This window comes from Anguilla rostrata, chromosome 8 (genome assembly GCF_018555375.3).
Source record: "Anguilla rostrata isolate EN2019 chromosome 8, ASM1855537v3, whole genome shotgun sequence".
NCBI classification, from domain to species: domain Eukaryota; kingdom Metazoa; phylum Chordata; class Actinopteri; order Anguilliformes; family Anguillidae; genus Anguilla; species Anguilla rostrata.
The window spans coordinates 57,386,141-57,408,470 of NC_057940.1; the positions used below are offsets into that span (position 1 = coordinate 57,386,141).

Genomic DNA, 22,330 nt, shown 5'->3' on the forward strand with positions numbered 1-22,330 from the left:
ACTCTCGAAGCACTCTCGAGGGTTGGGGCAAGAGCCCCGCCAGCAGCGTGGGGAAGAGGGTAGAAACTGCAATTAGGGAATTTGCAATATAGCAGACAGTGGGTAAAGTGTATGTGCAGTAGTATGTATTGGGGGGACCCAATGCAGAAACGGTTTTGTCAAGAATGTTGTGGAAGAACTTGACTGGCCCGGCACAGAGCCCTGACCTCAACCCCATCAAGCACCTTTGGGATCATTTGGAAAGCCAACAGTGAGCCAAGCCTAATTCGTCCAATCAGTGCCCGGCCTCATTAATGCTCTTCTGGCTGAATGGAAGCAGATCCCAGCAGTAATGCTCTAACATCTAATATAAAGCCTTCCCAGGAGATTGGAGGTTGTTATAGCAGCAAAGGGTGGATTAACTCCATATTAACGCCCATAATACTGGCTAAGATGTTGGATGTCAGGTGTCCACATACTTTCGGCCACATAGTGTATTAATTAAACCTTAACCTTTTCAAGCTAAGGGAGGCACATTGCGTCAAAAAACCACTCTCATTAAACGCGTTGAATAACTCTCTAATTTCTGAATGTAGGATCATTTCCTTTTTTGTTATGCAGAGGAGACATATGACTCTCAAATATATTGAATCCACCGACATTAAAGCCAGGGCTGTGTTTGAAAATCATGCCTACCTTTCGCTATGTTACGGTTTCGTCACCACGAGTAATAGCTGCTGAAAACACATGCAGTTTCCATGCAATGTTTCCATGCAATGGACCCATTTGAGGACTATATGAATCTGAGGTGCATACAACTATTCTAATTGGTTATGTGTCTTTACTGCTTGTGCAATAAAATACAAATGTTACTTGCTACTTATATATTTATAAGTATATATATTTATACTTATATATAAAATACTATCGCTATTTACTATTACAGTTATTGGAATATATAAACATTGTTTTACAGGCAATACAAAGCCTGCATTTATTCTCAAACTGTGTTTCGTACATTGAGATTTTGTATCACTCTCACTTTTTAAGACTGCCAACTGCCAAAAAAATTAATACTTGAGTAGTTATTCATAAAAAAATGTTATTTTTATAATATAGTTTTATATCATGCCAATTTAGTTTTATTTTATGATACATTATTGTTAAACATAATTATTGTTTGAATTGGTTGCTGTATCATCAAAATAAAATAAAATAGTTTTATTTTACCATTTCAGTTCTATTTTTACCCATTATTAAACAATGTTATGTTCTATTGACATGACTATGATATTGACACTTCATACAAACTATTCTTGTAATATAAGGTGCTACACCTGAACTGACACTTGTGGCTTAGGCGATACAGTCAAGTGAATGCATTTTCATTTTAGCAAAAATGATTTTTTTTCTCAAGTAATAGGGCCCACCAACTAATTCACTTTATATCCAGGCCACAACCTGACATATCCTGAAAAGGACAAGACTTGAGAAAAGAAATGAGGGGTTATGAAAACTGGAATCACCACCATATTTCTGACCAATTATTGAATACTCACATGTACGCACATATTGCTTTATTTACAAATTGGTGCGCTTGAATCGTTGCAATGTGAAAACAACTGGACTAAATTAAAATTATTTAGTGTAATAATTAGCTGAACCCTAGTGCGGACTTTAGCAAACAAACTAGGCATAGAAACAGCCATAGATAAAATTTATATAAATGAGGATGTGCTGCAAAATTAGGAAACAACTGCAAAAAATTAAGTCGGCAGGCCCTGATGGGATATACCTAAGAATACATCTGGAACTCGTAGAAAATATCAGTAATCAGTCCCTTAATACTGGTGTAATACCAGAGGGTTGTAAACATGCCAGTATAATACCAGTATGTAAGACAGGTGACCGTACTGTCCCTGGAAATTACAGGCCTGTCAGTTTAACTAGCATTGCATGTAAAATACTTGAATCTATCATTAGAGATAGAAATGAATTATTCCTATTAATATATTTTTTTAAGCGATTGTCAGTATGGGTTTCGCAAGAGGAGGTCATGTCTAAGGAACCCCATAGACCTTTTTGCGAAGGCTACATTATTCGACGACCTGAATCAGGGCTATGACATAGTGTATTTGGATTTACAAAAAGATTTTGACAAAGTTCCACATGAGAGTCTTACAATAAAATTTAAATTAGTGGAAATCACAGTCATAGCAGAATGGGTGCACACGGGCGAACCCTAAATATCATGGTAGGAGGAACATGGTCTAGTACCAAGTGGAGTCCCACAGGGGTCAGTACTGGAGCCTTTATCCTTCCTCATTTATATAAATCATCTTGCTTCTGTGATCAGTAGTAAAGTAGTCTGACAATACTCTGCAATCAACCAAGATAATTCAAGAAGATCTGCACAGAACCCAAAAGTGGGCTGAAACATGGCAGATGACATTCAATATAGCCAAATTCAAAGTTATGCATGTGTGGAAAAAAGTATATAAGACAGAACTATTTCATGGGAATAGTGAAAACATACTAAGGAGTGATAGCAGACCAAAGTCTATCAGGGTCTAAACGTGTACTGTAGCTGTGAAAAGGCCAACAGGACGCTGGTATATATTATACCAGATATAGATGCTCTGGAGAAACTGCAAAGAAGGGTAAATAAACTGGCTAGTTGCATGGAATTCCAAAGTTAGGAGGACAGATTTACAGAATTTAATTTATTCAGCCAAGGAAAGAGGAGAATTAGGGGTGATTAAATAGAGGTTCACTGCTACTTACAGGCATCAGTAAATTGAGTTATGGAAGATTCTTTAGGAGTTCTGTTAATAGAACACAGGGTCACAGGCTGAAATTAACCAAGAAATAAATAAAATTCTGAAGAAATACGAGGAAATATTTCTATTAAATTATTAATGCTTAGAACAGTTTGCCGGAACATGTGATTGAAGCAAAGCGTCTGTTCAATGGACGTGTAAAAGAAGTATAAAAAAAGTATGCAGTGTTTTGCAGACTGGGAAACCAATGTTGCATCAATTTATCCATTCGTGATTGGAAATGGCTTTTAAAATTGACTGTGAATGCACGTTTTGGGCTTACCCTATCCAAGCTTGATCGATCTTAATCGCCTAATCGGGATTCTGCTGTTGTGGAACTGAAAAATCCAGATGTGTCACATCTAGCACACTCAAATCAGACTTTAACTTTAAGATTTCATGAGCCAGCTTTCTGGAACGGACCCCTGCGTGTGGAAATTAATCATTTGATTTCAAAAGCTTAAACCAATTTCACATGAAATGGGTGAATGATCGGGAAGCGGAAAACTTTAATCTCAGGAAAATTTTCATATTTCGGTTGAGTCACTCAAGTGTGAAAACATCTCATATGTGCAAACCATTAGGGTAATTGGACAACATACTGACACAGGGGATGCTCAAAGAGTTTATTAGTAATGGTGAGAATACAGTGGATATAAGGACAGTATTAATATTTCTGCAGGAGATACTAAAAGGAGCAAGCAGTGAATTTATCAGACCACACTGATCCTTAATACACATCATATTTGATATTTCATATGCATTAACCCACACATGCAAACTTTCCCGTTTTGCCAGCGCAAATCCCCTGTATCTTAGTATATATGGAAAAACAATATTTATTAGCGTCTATAAAAGCATCACAAATACTTCGTATATATGGCCCAAAATGTGTTTGCATTTTCTCCATAAGAATTCAGTGAGTCTAAACGCATCCTTTTTTCACAAGGGAGTAGAAATTGTCATCACGGTCACCCTTGCCTTCATAGCCATAGTGACACTTTAGTCCACTCCTAGTGTTAAAGAGTTTCCCTGGAACACCATTGCTCTGACGACTAGAAGAAAGAAAAAAATTGTTAAGCAATCAAAAGTCAATGCCACCAAATACTAACAAAGTGTATGTAAACTTTTGACCCACTGGAAATCTGATATCGTACACAAAAGCTAAAATAAATCTGTCTCTTAGCTATTATTTGAAATGACCTCTTATGGAAATAAAGTAGATACCCTAATTGACTTAACACAGGAAATGTATGGTAACATGAAATGTGTGGAGTTGTAAAAAATTGAGTTTGAATGTCTTTAGCCTAGGTGTATGTAAACTTTTGGCTTCAACTGTATGTGTGTGTGTGTGTGCATGAGTGTGTGCGTCAGGGTCTGTGTGCATGAACAGGTATTACTACCTTTGTGAGGACTAAACGTCCCCATAAGGTGAAAAGAATCTGAATCCCACCAGAGGAAATTGTCATTTTGGGTTAAGAAAAATGTTTAGACTTAGTATTATATTTAAAGCTTCAGAATAGGGTCAAGGTTAGGATCAGGGATTTTGGGGCTAGGTTTAGGGTTATGGTTTGTTTAGGGTTGGAATTAGGTATTTGAGGGTTGGTGTGAGGATGAGGATAGGGTTGGGTTACGGTTATTATTAAGGTTATGATTGTGGCTAATCTAGCCCAGCAGATTGAGTCAAAGTGGCATTTTGAATGCAAATTTGGTTTTGACATCCCCACAAGCATGCTGTGTGTTCCTTCATAAGCTCTATCACAGTGTGTGAAAGGTACTGTGTTATGCTCTACTATGTTAGCTGAATATGACAGAGGCTGAGAGACAGTGAAGCTGAATGAAGACTCACCTGCACACCACGTATGTAATCCAGGGCCATGAAACAGCCTGGCCAATCTCAACAGAGTCAGCATATATCCCGCCACTCAACCAGTGCACTCCACTGCCACCACAGGGGTCCACCAGCACCTGCACAAACAACCCTCATACAATCACACAGTGATGACATCAGCGCCTGTGCAAACAACCCTCATACGGTCACACAGTGATGACATCAGCGCCTTCGCAAACAACCCTCATACAGTCACACAGTGATGACATCAGCGCCTGTGCAAACAACCCTCATACAGTCACACAGTGATGACATCAGCGCCTGCACAAACAACCCTCATACAGTCACACAGTGATGACATCAGCGCCTGCGTAAACAACCCTCATACAGTCACACAGTGATGACATCAGCACCTATGCAAACAACCCTCATACAGTCACACAGTGATGACATCAGCGCCTGCGCAAACAACCCTCATACAGTCACACAGTGATGACATCAGCGCCTGTGCAAACAACCCTCATACAGTCACATAGTGCTGACTTCAGCGCCTGTGCAAACAACCCTCATACAGTCACACAGTGATGACATCAGCGCCTGGGCAAACAACCCTCATGCAGTCACAGTGATGACATCAACACCTGCACAAACAACCCTCATACAGTCACACAGTGCTGACACCAGCACCTGCATAAACAACCCTCATACAGTCACACAATGAGGACATCAGCACCTGTGCAAACAACCCTCATGCAGTCACAGTGATGACACCAGCACCTGCAGAAACAACCCTCATACAGTCACTACATACAGTCAAAATACTATCCCCTATGATCAGGGCTTTCTGAGTAGGTGTGTTACTGAGTGGGGAATATCGGTTGGAAACGCTAGTTGGGTGGTGCTCGGCGGCCCTGGGCCGGCAACTATGTTTCTTTGGTACCATGATAAAATCGTCCTGCAGCGAGGACACTGGCGGAGGAGAAACACTCGCATCTAAACTAACATCCGGCTCGGGTAAAAGGGAGTCTAAGAAAGTCTCACTCTCATGAATCTGATGTAAAGTCCGGATGTGCGTCTCTAACTCTGCTATTTTCTGTGCCAATTATAAATTAAGGTGACCCTTAGAACAAGTACCATTACCTGTAAAATTGGAAGCAGAGCTAAGACTAACCATGCAACAAACTATGCAGGGAATGGAAGCCATGATGCGCTTCTACCGTATTTTCTTTAGTTGTTCGCGTCGTTCGATTTACAATTTACTTTGGTGAGTAATCCGGAGAAAGTAGTATATGATGCTTACTTAGGTTTTGTTTAAACACAAAAGCCCAAGATAGTGTCGATACACACTTGAAAGCACGATATTAGCCTGTAACCTTGGACCTATTGGACCTAGCATACCAGGCAGTCAAGGGATCAGCCCCAGCATACCACCACAAGACATTCAAACCCTACATGCCAGCCAGATCCCTCCGTTCTGCTACCTCAGGACGCCTGGCCTCCCCCTCTTCGCACCTGCGCTTCCCGAACACGTCTCCTGTCTGTTCTGGCCCCACGATGGTGGAATGACCTCCCCGTGGAGGTCAGAACAGCTGAGACACTGACCCACTTCAAGCGACGACTGAAGACTCACCTCTTCAGGCTGCACCTCTCCCCATCCCTCCCTACCTCCCTGTAAATGACTGTAAGCTTAGGGTTGTAACTAGGTAGCTGTTTTGTTGGTGACTTAGTTAATGCACCTGTCTTAACTACTGCTTGTATTTTTGCATAGACTGCGTTGTTGCTGTTCTCGTTTGTGTTAGTGTTAAACAGTTTAACCTTCAGGGTCCAAATTGAACTATGCGGTTGTTCCCTGCACTTGGACCGGTACTTCTCTCTAGGGTTTTTGTCATACTTGTTCCTGGTTATGGTTAGACACTTTGTTGTACGTCACTCTGGACAAGAGCGTCTGCCAAATGCCTGTAATGTAATGGAGTGATTGAGTTCCCACTGAGCCTTCAGCATGGAGTGCCCTGTTGAATGGTACCTCACACACATCTCATAACAGAATCTGAATGTTGCATAATAAACCACAAAAAAATCTTGTAAGTTCCCAACTACAAATCTACAATGAACCAACACCCAGCAACTTACCACATGCAGCTATGCCTACATGCAAGCATACACACAGGCATGCACATATACACTCTTACCTGAAAACTGTCAGCCGTTTTCTCATGCCAGTCATACTCATAATTGCAGGTGTTGACGCCATGGATCCAGATCCATCCTCCATGCCATCCACCATCTGGGCCGTGCGCTCGACAAATATGATAACCAGTCTGAGATTTCACAGCATCTGTCAAAGGTCAGAAAACATGGGAAGATCGCAGTTCTGTTATTTACATTATTATCATTTATCTGCAAACACGGAGGAGATCGCAGTTCTGTTATTTACATTGACATCATTTAGCTGCAAACATGGAGAGATCTCAGTTCTATAGATAGATTGCAGTATTTTGCATGTGATGCAAGTTAAACTGACAGGCCTGAAGTTTCTTGGATCTGTTTGGTACCTTCTTATTTATTGGTATTATATTACCTTGCTTCCAGTCCTCAGGTATTTCTCCAGTTTCTAAGTACTGTCTAAAAATACCTACCAGTGGTTTAAAGATGATGATACCTAAGTCTTTGGGTACTCTTGGGTATATGCCATCAGGGTCTGCTGCCTTATTTGTCTTTAGTTTAAGTAATTCATCCACTACTTCTTTATCCTCTATTTCAATACCTGATAAACATTCTGAGTACTGAATGTGCCATCCAGTCCATTAGTAACCTCACATCCAGTAACACTCAACAAATTAACTATTCAAGGCATCAGCAATTGATTGGTGTGATGCTAAAAGGTAGGGTGCTGGACTGGTCATCAAAGTGTTGCCAGTTTAAATCCTGGAGCTGCTGGAGTGGCTGCTGAAGGCCCTCAACCCCACATTGCTCCAGGGAAGACTGACCCCCCTGCTTAGTGTAATATGCACGTCACTTACGATACAAACATCAGAGGAATCATTTTATGTAAAATGTGATACTTACTTTCTGGAATGGGATCCGAGAAAGAGCGACCCATCCACTGAAGCTCCTTGTAGCGGCAGCCTTCTCTGTCAGGTTCCTCGTTTTTCCACGGAATCCATGGACTCACACAGCTGCAGCTCTGGACGTGGTTTCTGGTAGAACATTGTGCGTTCACCCCACAGCTATACACACTGCATCCATCCACACATTCACCATTGCGGCAGACTTCACTGTATCCACATGCACCATCACTGGTGCATCTGTTACAAGCTCTGGGTGTGAATGATGGACAGGGCTGCTTGTTACATTGGTAGGTGTCACTAGTCTTCCCATCAGCAAAGGCCCAACCAGTAGAACAGGAGGCTGTACAGACTGTAACTCCATTCTCAGACTTGCACGTGGCACTTCCCCTCTCAGGATGAGTGTAACACACAGGCAGGGCACTCCATTTTCCTTTAGAGCACTTTTCTGTCTCTGGAAAGGGCCGGTACTCATTTTGGCAGGTCAGTGGGACCTCCTGCTGGTCTGTGCTGTGATAGGGCTTCTCACAGTAAGTGTTGGACAGGAGCTCTGCCTTGAGTGAGCCACAGCCGTTCCTGTTGAACAGGCTCCATTGCTTAGCGGTATACTCTTTAAATATAGGTATGGGGTCCATGTCACTCTTCAGTTGAGATTCTAGTGAAGTAGTACTTGAAATGAAAGGGCCAAAGCCCATTTCTTTTGGAGTCACTGGGTCTCCTAGTTCCAGTTTGACCAGCCGATATTTCTCCCACCCCAAGACGGCTTCCATCTCCATGGCAAACATCACCCGAACAAAATAATCAACTCTCTCGCTGTAGGATTTAGAACATGCTGTTGTTTGACTCTGGTCATCTGTGAGTAGTGATTTGCGAAGAATGTCCAGGATGTTGGATTTGTCTCCAAAGCCTGTCCCTTGCATCATTAGATCAAACTTGTGCAGCATGTAAAGGAATGTGTTGCTTTCAGTAAAAAGGGCTTTAACCTCAGAGACAAACTGATCCTGAGCCATCGTTTCATTCTTTAGAAAAGCGTGACATTTTTCCAAATATCTGAATTTCTCAATCACGTCAATGTATTTAACAAATATTTGCGTCCACTGGATGTCTTGTCGTAGGGTGTTCACCACGTCTTCCATGTATTTTTTCATTTCCTTAAGATCATAATAAATTGTTGTCAGATCTGGCACAGGCTGGTAAGAGATACCAATGATCTTAGTTTCCATGATTGCATAGTCAATGTCATCCTGAACGCTTCCCTGACAGGTTGGACCGTAGAACATTTTCTCGCACTTACAGATTCCGGTTGATGTGTCTTTGATTTGTCTGCACTCACCTTTGTTACAGTTCACATTAGAACAAGGAGGATATTCAACAAGTTTCTGACTCTTTAAATATACTGTAAAGGTTTTATAGTCTGTGTATATCGCACCTGTTTGTGAAGGTATAACTGCGTTTGGACATTTTAGTTGCAGATGCCCGTTATCGATTGTTTGAGCATAATCTGACGGTTCATGTATGTATTCTACATGTTTCATAGGTGTGCTCTGAAAAATAAGAGGCCACTGGGATATTTTTTCCTTACAGAGCTGCCCTTTGCTATTCCACTCCTGTTCCATTTGAGTTTTAATGCCCTCATTTACACTGAACCCTTTCTCCCTGTGTAGGAGGTGTATTACTACTTTGTTTTGAGCTATGACATTAATTGAGTTTCCATAGGTCCTCTCTTCATCTTTTTTATCATGAACAATGATTGTCCACTCATACCAGCTGAACTTGTTGTCCAAGTGCTCCTTGATGCTGAAGGCAAGATGCGTATTGTCTGGTAATGTCTCAGTCCCAATTTTCTGCACATCTTTCTCTGCCCACACCCCAAAGCTGTCTGTACACTCAATCAATACATCCTGTATCTTTGCCCGGACGTTGGATAGCTGTTTGACTGCCTCTTCTGCTTTAAGCTTACCATCATAACCCTTCAATGCATAATAATGAAGATTCAGCTGCAATCCAGTGACCATCAGAGAAGTAAAATATGCAGTAAATTGCACAAGGGTCTTAAAATTCCCTTCAGACTTTTCAGTGACAAGTACTAAGAGGTTCTTATTCAGGCTGGCTGGGTTGTTCTCAGTCAGGTAACTGTGAAAGTTATAAACGCTGTTCTCTGTTCCAGTGTTCTCATAGAAAGTGGTGAATCTTTCAGCTAATCTGGTCTTCTCCTTTTCCGTTTCTGCCTTAGCAGCACTGTCTATGAACTCTCTCAGTTTGGTCCAGGAGTTCTTGATGTTGTTCTCATCCCTTGAATAGATACTGGCATACGCTGTCCATTCCATTTTTTCTGCCAGAGAGTTTATTTGGAGTGCAAGGGAGTCCAGTTTCCTGTTGACCTCTGAAAACTGGACTTTCATGAACTCCAAAGTTGGATCTTGCTGGGGGATAAAAGCAAAGATAAAACTCACCAATGCTCCAACAAAACTAAGAGCTGATGCAATCTTTGCCAGCTTATCAAGGACTTGCAAGACTTTTTGGATGGTCTTTGCTCCTTCTTCCACTTTTTCGGTTAACTTTGCCAGTGCATCAAGACTTTCCAATAGTTTGACACTGGTGTCTATCCCCTTTTCCACTTGATTTACAAGGTCTGGATTGAGATCGGCAGTTGAGAAGCTGCTGTACAAGAGGAGATAGAGCACTAAGAAGAAGACTTTTTTGGACTCCATCATTGGTTCCCTGTATGACAACAACAATCCACATGAACAACATCAGAGCCAAGCTAAAGCAAACACAGTACACTGCTAGTGAAATGGTACTGACTCTCTTATTGAAGCATTTAAGGAGAGCTTTGACTCTCATGATTTTGAAAGATTAAATTACTGAACTAGAAACAATCCTGACAAAAAAACTGGGACATTTACCATCTAACAAGAAAGCTCTATGTCATATTGATTACAGTGGTTTATTAAGACTAGTATGGACTTGATGAAATTCACAGTAATTGGGACCATGGCCTTAACAAGAAAAGGACTGGAAACAACTTGGATAAAATATAGAACTAATTTTGGGTAGCCTAAAATTAAACTAATTTTGGGTGTTGGAATTTCAGCTGGTTGAAGTTGCTGGTCCAAGCCCCTGGTGAGAGTTTGAGACCTGAGTTCAAATGAATGACATGCAAATTAACTGCATGAATACATAGCCCTTAGCCCTTAGCCCTTAGCCCTTAGCCCTTAGCCCTTAGCCCTTAGCCCATAGCCCATAGCCCATAGCCCATAGCCCATAGCCCATAGCCCATAGCCCATAGCCCTTAGCCCTTAGCCCTTAGCCCTTAGCCCTTAGCCCTTAGCCCTTAGCGTGTAACAGCCTTAAGACTCACACAGAGTACACTACACCAGAGACTAAATAAAAGCACTTGATTAAAAAAAAAAACTTCAGATAGCTGTCTAAAATTTAAACTATAAAAATATTTTGTTGTTGCATCATTTTGGGAGTGAGTGGCAATCTGTGTCCTCTGGTGTGAAACTGAGAAGCTCTCAAATCATGTAGTGCAAATTACTATGTCCCCATATTGTGTCTTTACATGATCAATATTCATCTATTAATGTCTTATTAAAAAACAACTGAAATGACAGCAACCTGTTCCACGATTATGACCATGAAAAATGATAGTATTAGAAAAAAAGGTCAATATTATCTAAACTTTGACTTAAATTTTTCACAAGAAAAAATATGTTAAAGCAGTCTAAAGATATTATTAAAGACAATTTTGGCCTTGGTAATAACTATATCAAACCAGCCAGTCTTCTTAAGTGATTTTCCGACCAAACAACAGACTGGATATTTCCACAGAAGTCATTGGTCAGCAACAAAAATTTGTTCGAGAAAGATAGCTGAATCCGAAACCCATGACCAGCCCCTGGGCACACCTATGTTTTCTGTCTCCCTTTTAAAGTTCAAAATTAGGACCTGCTCATATCTTTTTTCTGCAAGCTGGAATTTTCCACAGCTGTTGCATAAAGTATAAAACAGATAGAGTTTTTTGATCTTGGATAGTGTAGCACCCATCCTAAGCTTATCATCGCAGCAAACTGCTTCTGCTTATTCAAAGTCAACATGGTTGTTGGTTATTACCAACTCAATAAAATCTTTGAAATTGATAAGTGTTGCATTTATCTTTTTGTTCAGTGTAATTATTACTTATTTAAAAGCCCTGAATACTTGTTATCTACCAACTGGATAGTTTTAGTGGCCATGTGTCCACATTTCACCAATTAGGAGCCTGTTGATTCACAATGATTTTGATCAGTTAAAAATTGTACCTCTCTTTATATAATTGTTTGCAATATCATGCAATATGTATATAGGATGTTTATTCTTTATGACATGCATAGCTACTTCTGACAAAATGTGGCTAAATAAAAAAAAGAGGCTAAACAATTCCTCAAAAAATGACAAATAACTTATTAATTAACTTCTTGAAATCCAGGAATTGTAATTGCTGTTGGAACTAAAACCAGCATACACAGGCATCCCACTGGACTGAGTTTGGAAACCACTACTTTATATGACTCTTCTTGTGCTGCACAGTTTTAGCACGGTAGTCTTTTATACATATTCTAAAAGCACTTTCCATAAACATTTTTACATATACATGGAAGGATTTTATACATATTTTACATACATTTACATGGACATTTTTATCTGATTTAAATAAAGATTTGAGAACTATGTATGTACATTTTTGTCAAAAAAGATAATGTATTTGTTACCACATGTACCATTTTTCTAGAAATATAATTAATCTTTACATTTAAAAATCATCAAATGGAAGTAAGACAATGGAAGTCACATGAATAACACAACTGAAAGCTTACCTTGATCTCAGCAGAAACTCTAATAGTAATGTGTGGTGTGTGCTGAATTTATAGGTGGTATGTACACAGTGTGGGACCATTATTAAGGCTGCTGGCAGAACTAAGTTCAATGGGAACGCTGCCACACATGCACACTTAATCAGATTGGAAGAACTTTCAGGGCACCAACTACAGAGCTGTCCACAACAGGGAGATAGGAAGAGAGATAATGACAGGGGAAGTCAGAGAGAGAGAGAGAATGACAGGGGAAGTCAGTGGGAGAGAGGGAATGACAGGGGAAGTCAGAGGGAGAGAGAGAATGACAGGGGAAGTCAGAGGGAGAGAGAGAAAGAACCTGCAAATGTCAGTCCATCAACACAGCTCTCCTCAGACACGAAGAACACAGGACAGGACATTTACAGTACTTAACAAAGTTATATATCATCAGCTTTTACCCAAAGTGACTGACATGTTGCATTAAGCAGGGGTGAATCTCCAATGTAGCTTTAAAGGCCTTAATCAAGGGCCCACCAATCAACCTTTTGGCAACCAATCCAGCTCCCTAACCACAAGACTATAGCCCAGCACCCTGACCACTACAACCCAACACCTGAATGACTGGACTACAGCCCAGCACCCTGACCACTAGACTACAGCTCAGCACCCTAACCACTACAACCCAACACCTGAATGACTGGACTACAGCCCAGCACCCTGACCACTAGACTACAGCTCAGCATCCTAACCACTACAACCCAACACCTGAATGACTAGACTACAGCCCAGCACCCTAACCACTAGACTACAGCCCAGCACCCTGACCACTACAACCCAACACCTGAATGACTAGACTACAGCCCAGCACCCTGACCATTACAACCCAACACCTGAATGACTAGACTACAGCCCAGCACCCTGACCACTAGACTACAGCCCAGCATCCTAACCACTACAACCCAACACCCGAATGACTAGACTACAGCCCAGCACCCTGACCACTACAACCCAACACCTGAATGACTAGACTACAGCCCAGCACCCTGACCACTACAACCCAACACCTGAATGACTAGACTACAGCCCAGCACCCTGACCACTAGACTACAGCCCAGCACCCTGACCACTACAACCCAGCATCCTGACCTCTAGACCACAGCCCAGCACCCTGACCACTAAACTACAGCCCAGCACCCTGACCACTAGACTACAGCCCAGCACCCTGACCACTACAACCCAGCATCCTGACCTCTAGACCACAGCCCAGCACCCTGACCACTAAACTACAGCCCAGCACCCTAACCACTAGACTACAGCCCAGCATCCTAACCTCTACAGCCCAGCACCCTAACCTCTACAGCCCAGCACCCTAACCACTAGACTACAGCCCAGCACCCTAACCACCAGGCTACAGCCCAGCACCCTAACCTCTACAGCCCTGCACCCTAACCACTAGACTACAGCCCAGCATCCTAACCTCTACAGCCCAGCACCCTAACCACTAGACTACAGCCCAGCATCCTAACCTCTACAGCCCAGCACCCTAACCACTCGACTACAGCCCAGCACCCTAACCACTAGACTACAGCCCAGCATCCAAACCACTAGACTACAGCCCAGCACCCTAACCACTAGACTACAGCCCAGCATCTTAACCTCTACAGCCCAGCACCCTAACCACCGTGTAACCCAGTCTTTTGGGAGAATTTATCAATTGATTGATGGTGTATACCGTTTATTTTTAGAGTCATGCTTGTTTAACGTTCATGTAAAAGCAAATAAAACTGCTTCCCTGTGCAAACTATGCTTGCAGAACTTTGTGGTGACTATTTCACTCTGATGGTAAGGCTCAATATGAGTGAGGTTTAGACTCAGCAGGGCTGGTTGCAGTGAGGCCTGGTTCTGTTCAAACTGCTCAATCTAATTATCAGTTAAATTAGGTTGATTGAGTAACTAAGGGGGCAGTTACTTTTTCACTAGGGCGATATGGATGTTTGAAATCTTTTTTCATGCAATAAATTAATAATTTTAAAAATGTGTTTTGTGTTTACTCAGGTTGCCTTTGTCTATTATTTCATTTTGTCTAAAGATCTGAAACCATTCAGTTTTTACAAATATGCAACAATGGAGGAAATCAGGAAGTGGGCAAATAGTTTTTCATGGCACTGTTAGAACTTTTTACAATATTACATTATTTTGAATTTAATGAACAATAAATTTGAATGGCACAGCCGTAGTTTAAGTTGTCAAGCAATTTAAACCTGTTTTAAATGGGCCGTGTGATAGAAAAATGACGCTTGTGTATATATTGATGTAAATTGCTGGTTGAGGGGGGAGGAACACGTGCAGAGCATCGCGTGCCTGAGAATGTGTCTGTTTGTCCTTCCTCAGGTTGTACCAAGGTTGGACCCCCCAAACACAAAAATGTATCCTTGATGTACACACAGCTGCAACACCTCAGATAGCCTTTCTGCCCATCAGCTTCAAACCGCCTAGCATGAATTATCTGTTTTACAAGACCCAAACCCCTATAAGACGGGAAGTCCCTGAGCTGCAACTCAGGACACTGGGTAAGAGTGTTCTCATGTATGCTTTTGTTTGCAAACATTAAAAGCTTAAACTGAATGTTGTGCGTTAGTCTCTTGACTCTTCTCACCGCCGGTGGATACAGCTGAAATTTCCAGCACAGCTGCCAGCTCTTTTCTGCCTGCAGCTGGCCATGTGACATGGTCATATGCGTCACCAAAAATGAACATATTTTTATTATAATTTTTTATAATAACATTTTATATAACATATATATATATACACACACACATATATAATAAATATATATATACACACATATATATATACATACATAATCTTACTAAATTAAAGTTAGTATTGCAAATAGTACAAGTGTCTTGCTTCATTTAAGCCATTTTCCAAGTCTCTGTGATGCTCACATCTGTTGTTATAAAGCCTTGAACAGAACACCTCCTTAATGGACAAGATTTTCCATCTGAGTGAAGGGGTTAAACAGGAAAAACAATTCTGAGAAGTCTTTAGTGCAACGACCAACTCCCCCGCAAGTTGTGAAACTTGATTTTGAAAGATGAGGTTACTGAACTAGAAACAAAAAATCTTGGACATTTACCATCTAACCAGAAAGCTTGATAAAATATTGGTTTCAGCGGTTTACTAAGACAAGTCTTGACTTGATGAAATTCAGTAATTGGGACCATGGCCTTAACAAGAAAAGGACTGGAAACAACTTGGATAAAACATAGAACTAATTTTGGGTAGCCTAGCTGTTGGGTGTTGGAATTTCAGTTGGTTGAAGTTTCTGGTCCAAGTCCCTGGTGAGAGTTCGAGACCTGAGTTCAAATTAATGACATGCAAATTAACTGCATGAATACACAGCCCTTAGCCCTTAAGCAGCCTTAAGCCTCACACAGAGTACACTACACCAGAGACAAAATAAAAGCATTTGATTAAAAAAAAGAAAAAGAAAAAAACCTTCAGACAGCTATATTAAATATAAACTATAAAAATATTTTGTTGCTGCATTCATCTGGGGGATGAGAGGCTCTGTGTCCTCTGGTGTGAACTGAGAAGCTCTCAAATCATGTTGTGCAAATGACTATGTCCCCATATCGTGTCTTTACATGATCAATATTCATGTATTAATGTCTTAATAAAAAAACAACTGAAATGACTGCAAACTGTTCCATAATTATGACCATAAAAAATTGTAAGCGTACGTCACCCTGAAAATGATGGTATTAGGGAAAAATGGTGGGAATATTATCTAAACTTTGACTTAAATGTTGCTCAAGAAAAAAATTTTAAAGCGGTCCAATGATATTGTTAAAGACAACTGTATATTAAAAACATTTTGGGCCTTAGTAATAACTATATCAATCCAGCCAGTCTTCTTAAGCTCTTCAAAAATATACGTTGGGCTATATGTTGTTATTGATGATTTTCCGACCAAACAACAGACAGGCGACATAGCTCAGGAGGTAAGACCGATTGTCTGGCAGTCGGAGGGTTGCCGGTTCAAACCCCGCTCTGGGCGTGTTGAAGTGTCCTTGAGCAAGACACCTAACCCCTAACTGCTCTGGCGAATGAGAGGCATCAATTGTAAAGCTCTTTGGATAAAAGCGCTATATAAATGCAGTCCATTTACCATTTAGGATGTTAGGGTCAGAAGTCATTGGACAAAAATCCATTTGAGAAAGACAGCCAATCAGAATGCTTGTCATGTAACAGCAAACATGGTGCATCTAGGTCCCAAGCATCTCTTAGGGATACTGCACATTTCGGTCCAACAATGCCACAAACAATCGAATTTATTTTTTTTCTTCTCTCGCTACAATACGGTAACCGAACAGGCAAATATATCTCCATTGAAAACGTATGAAGAAATGTTTTCTCCCCATTACTTTATTTATAGGGAACATTTCTCTGTGGCCTCTCTTCCAAATCCCATGCCCAGCCGCTGGGCACACCTATGTTTTCTGTCTCCCTTTTAAAGTTCAAAATTAGGACCTGCTCATTTCTTTTTTCTGCAAGCTGGAATTTTCCACAGCTGTTGCGTAAATTATAAAACAGAGTTTTTTGATCTTGGATAGTGTAACATCCATCCTAAGCTTATCATCGCAAGCAAACTGCTTCTGCTTATTCAAAGTCAACATGGTTTTATAGTATCTGTCCCTGACCTCCTCATTACAAACACTGAAAAAAATAACCAGGTGCACAAAGTTCATGTTAGCTCATCGTTATCTGCGTCGCAGCATCCAGTTGGGTCAGCAGAAAATGAACAAGAACCCAATAGAAAATGACAGTTGACCCGACAGCTTGACAAGGAATTGTAATTACTCCGGGTGTTATCTTAGTAGCACATTTTTAAACAAAATCTTCAAAAATCTCCAGGAATTTTTCTGGGTGCAGAAGTAGGGGGGATTGACAACCCCACCTGTACTGGAGAACTCTGTGCACAGGTGCAATGGCACATCTGTTTTGTGACTAATTGCACTTTGTGCTAAAATTGCATACATTACACATGAGCAGCCTTTTCTACTTTATATTAATGGTTTTCAAATTAGGTCCTGGGGGCCCCTATGTAATGTGGGATTGGATGCAGGATTTTAATACACTGTTAATTTCTCTTAATTTTGTTTTTGTTTTGAGTGATTATTTACCTTCTGATAAAATGATGCTTAAGAGGCTAAATATTTCCTCCCAACATCCATCCATTATCTATACCTACTTATCCTGGGCAGGGTCACAGGGGTTGCTGAAGCCTATCCCAGCATGCATTGGGCGAGAGGCAGGAATACACCCTGGACAGGCCGCCAATGTATCACAGGGCACAGATACCATTCACTCACACACACACACACACACACACCTATGGGCAATTTAGAGTGACCAATAAGCCTACCTGCATGTCTTTGGACTGTGGGAGGAAACCGGAGTACCCGGAGGAAACCCACACGGATACGAGGAGAACATGCAAACCCCACACAGAAAAGCCAAGATTTTTAATTAGGGTTGGGGCTGACTTAGGGCTTTATTTGTTAATTAGGGTTGGGGCTGACTGAGGGTTTTATTTTTTATTAGGGTTGAGGCTGATGTTGTGTATTAATTATTTAATTAGGGTTGACCTAGGGTTTCATTTTTTTTTTTTGGGGTTGAGGCTGACCTAGGGTTTTATGTATTTAATGAGGGTTAGGGTTAGGGTTTCATTTTTTAATTAGGGTGGAGGCTAACCTAGGGTTTTAACCACTTAGCGCACACCCCCTAGTGGTCGGCACGCCGGCGTGCCTGGATTGTTCAACTCAGACATTCATTGCTCCTGCAACCAAAGTACGATTTGAAAACAGAAATGCTTTGTATCGTCATTAGTAGACGATACACACCAACTATGCTGAATATGGAGTTTCGCAGCGGCACCATTTTCGCTCTGGCCGTTCTTTTAACAAGCACCCCCTCCCTGCAGACTCATCAGCAACTACACCCTCCACCCATGACATAAGGGACAATAGGAATAGTCTGTGGCTGCATAGCTACTAGGACAGGGATGGAGAGCCCATGCTGTCATGAGGGGGGACAACCATACCCGCCTATTAAAGAGCCAGCCCATGTAACATGGGGAAACAGCTGATTGACAGGTGACAGTAAGGAAAGGATACCACCCCACAATGCTCTATGACTACAGGCTTCTCCCACCCTGTCTCCAGACTATAACTGATAAGCCTGAGCATAAATGTGCGTTTTCTAGATTTAAATATTGAGACTGTGTCCGACTCCCTTATAAATTTGGAAGCTTTTACACAGTAGTGGGGCTCTGTAGGAGAAAGCTCTGTCAGCTTTAAGGTTTTTAGAAATTCTTGGGCCTACCAAGTAGCCTGCATCTTGAGAATGAAGTGACCTTGTGGGCTTACAAGGTAGGAGCAGGTTGGTTATGTACACTGGTGCACGTCCGTGCAGAGCTTTAAAGGTCAGGAGCAAAACCTTGAATTCTATCCTATGCTTAATGGGTAGCCAGTGAAGCGACACTAGTGTTCACACTTCTTACTTCTGGTGAAGAACAGCTGCATTCTGCACAAGCTGAAGACTCTTTAACAAGTTATTAGGGCAGCCAGATAGCAGGGCATTACAGTAATCTAGCCTAGACGTAACAAAAGCATGGATCAATTTCTCTGCATCCCCCACTGACAGGAAATGCCTAATTTTAGCTATGTTGCATAACTGAAAGAAAGCAATTCTGGATATGGTTTTTATATGCATGTCAAAGGTTAAATCAGGATCAGTGGTAATCACCAAGGTCTTTAACAACCATGTCTGGTTCAGCCAAACAACCATCACAGTATAGGGTAAGAGTAGACATTTTCTCCCTTAATATTTTGGGACCTAAAACCAATATTTCGGTCTTATTCAAGTTCAGGAGCAGAAAATTAGAAAGCATCCAAACCTTGATATCTACAATACAGGCCGTGAAAGCGGCAGTGCTTCACCAGGTTTCATTGAAATATAAATCTGTGCATCGTCCGCACAGCAGTGGAACTCTATGCCATGTGTCCGGATAATATTGCCAAGTCGTAGCATATATAGTGAGAAAAGTACTGGTCCTAGCACTGATCCTTGTGGAATACCGTATTTCATTGTTGAGTAGCTGCACTCTTCTTTTAATTTAACAAACTGTTTCCTGTCACATAAGTATGATCTAAACCATGCGAGTGCCTGTCCATGAAGTCCAACACAGGCCTGGGATCTGTCCAGTAGAATTTCATTATCTGTTGTATCAAAAGCTGCACTCAGTTCGAGGAGTACAAGAACCAACAAAGAGTAATGGTCGGCTGACAATCGCAGATCATAAGTGTGGTTTCTGTGCTGTGGTAGGGTCTAAACCCTGATTGGATGATTTCATGGATACCATTAGAGCTAAGGTGTGCACTAAGTTGCTTAGCAACAGTTTTTTCCAATAATTTCGATAAAATGGAAGGTTTGAAATAGGTCTATAGTTTTCCCATTTTGTCAGGTTCTAGATTTGGTTTCTTCAATGATGGCTTAATAATTGCCCCTTTTAGTGACTCAGGTACATTGGGATGGAAGGTATGCCATCCCACCAAGTTATGCCTTGGCGGGGCGGCATGCCCCATATCTATACAGCACTGAGAGTTTGGCACTTTTCAGGGTTCCCCACAGAAATAACTGCAAAAACCAGACTCTCAGCCTTTAAAAACATTAATTTTGGTACATTCTGACCCCATTTCAACAGACATAATTCATTAACAACTTCACATGTCCACGTCTCCTTTTTCCTACCTCCTAGCCCACAAAGAATATGTCTCTCCATTGGTCATTTTACCTACACCAGCCAATTCTTCGCCAAAACCAGTCTGCGGATTGTTGAGTCGCAAGTTCAAGCCCCCCCCCGAACGGAATTTCTTATACATGCTCATTTGCTCACTAATAATTGTCTTTTATTTCTCAACTCTTGCTTTTGCACCACATCTACCCGCCGTTCACTGAACGTATACACTGCATTATGACATACCATCTACACGTTCAGTTAACCTCCTACAATATCGCCAGGCCATATGGATACAACCGGAGCTCAGCTGTGCTTACTGACCTGTCTTCTTAATAAATGACTGCAAAGTGCAAGGTTGGACAGTCAAATCCCGCCTCGCCCTCAAGTGCAGATCTTTTCGTATTTTAAACTACCATTTTCTTACACTTAAATTGCTAACTAATAATTGTCTATTGCTTTTGCACTTATCAAAATATTAGAATCTTCAATGCAGTAAAAGTCACTCACGGACAGCCATATGCATATGCAGTACCCTGGTATCCTGGGGGAAAGACTAATGCCATCTCTGGGATTGCAGGCGCCTCAAGCAGCTCACAGCTGGGTTTCAGATCACATCCTTAAGCCTCAGTGGTGACCAATGAACACACACTCAGCCACTCAAATGGGCCCATCACCAGTGATGTATAAACTAAATAGAACAGATTTGAACACTATCACATCCAGAGATTGCTCACCTCAGACATTTAGTGCTCCTGCAACCAAACAATGAGTGAAAACCCCATAATTCAGGATTTCAGCCTTTAGGATACAATACAAGACACTGATGCAAAATACGGAGTTTCTAAGTGCCACAATTGTCCATTTCATAAGCACCTCCTCCCTGCAGTCTCATCTGCAACAATACTCCCCAGGCATGACACACTGGACAATAGCATCTATCTGGGAGTGCAAAAAATATTTTTTCACTACCTAAAATTCATATACCATCAAAGCAACAAGATAAAGCTAACAATAGCCTAAATATAACAATGATATAACAATGAAAATGCTAGTCACTGAATATTTGTGGTTAAATATTGTGGCATCATGAGAGGCTGGGAATCTTCATCAGCGTGTGGGGGCGCTCAAACAAAAGCAGGTCCATGCAGTTTTCCAAAAGGTGGTGGGCTTTTTAATAATCAACCAAAAAGTTTTAACAATGCAGTCTTTAAAAAGGTAACAGAAAGTTTCACAACCGCCAAAGTAATAGTTTACAAAGCTTCACTTAGACAAGCACACAATCACTTCACATCTAACCCCCTCCCTTCAGAGAAGGCCTCGTTAAATAAACCCGCCACCAAGTCGATTAGCCGCAGCCGGCTTTAGTCGGCGGCGACCCGGTTGTTGTAGTCTTCTTGTGCGGCAGCCATCTGTTTTGTAGTGCGTTGCAGCCATTTTGAGGGGACGTACCTCCCATCAATGACACGCCCTCTCATGATGCCACAATATGGAATAAATATACACTCCTGCCATAGGTTTCACATGTAAATAATACACACTCAAGATACAGCGGTCATTTATTATCTTGAATACAGGGCAGAGGGCAATTGCAACGGAAGTGAAGAGGGGTACACGGTGATTGTGACGAAACAGAAGAGGGGTACAGGGTATCGTGACGGAACCGAAGAAGGGTACAGGGCAAACGCGACGGAACCGAAGAGGGGTACAGGGGAACAACGACAGAACCGAAGAGGGGTACAGGGCGATCGCGACAGGGCGAGGTACTCACTGATCTGACAGCGCTCTCCCAGGCCCTGAAACTGGGAGCAGTCACAGTCTCCCCCCTCCCTGCACCAGCCGCCATTAAGGCAATCACAGTTCTCTGCAGAGAGAGACAAGCACTCTTATCCACCAATCAGAGGCAAGGACAGATACAGCAAACTAATTAACAGCATTCTATGGCTAAACCTGATCCATCCAATAAGAACAACAATAATAATATCAATAATCATCAG

The 22,330-nt window shown here is 41.5% G+C and overlaps 1 long non-coding RNA gene across 2 annotated transcripts; it reads right to left on the bottom strand.

The window, feature by feature from the left end:
- Positions 1-3,410: 3,410 nt before the first annotated feature.
- LOC135262284 (uncharacterized) lies at positions 3,411-22,127 on the bottom strand. 2 transcript variants are annotated; one of them, XR_010332165.1, is made up of 6 exons: positions 22,105-22,119; positions 12,554-21,841; positions 7,696-10,415; positions 6,819-6,964; positions 4,648-4,766; positions 3,411-3,853 (listed from the first exon to the last, which is right to left on the bottom strand). It is a non-coding gene; the product is annotated as an uncharacterized LOC135262284 (long non-coding RNA). The 2 variants fall into 2 exon arrangements; XR_010332166.1 differs by lacking the exon at positions 12,554-21,841 and having other exon boundaries at positions 22,105-22,127.
- Positions 22,128-22,330: the final 203 nt, after the last annotated feature.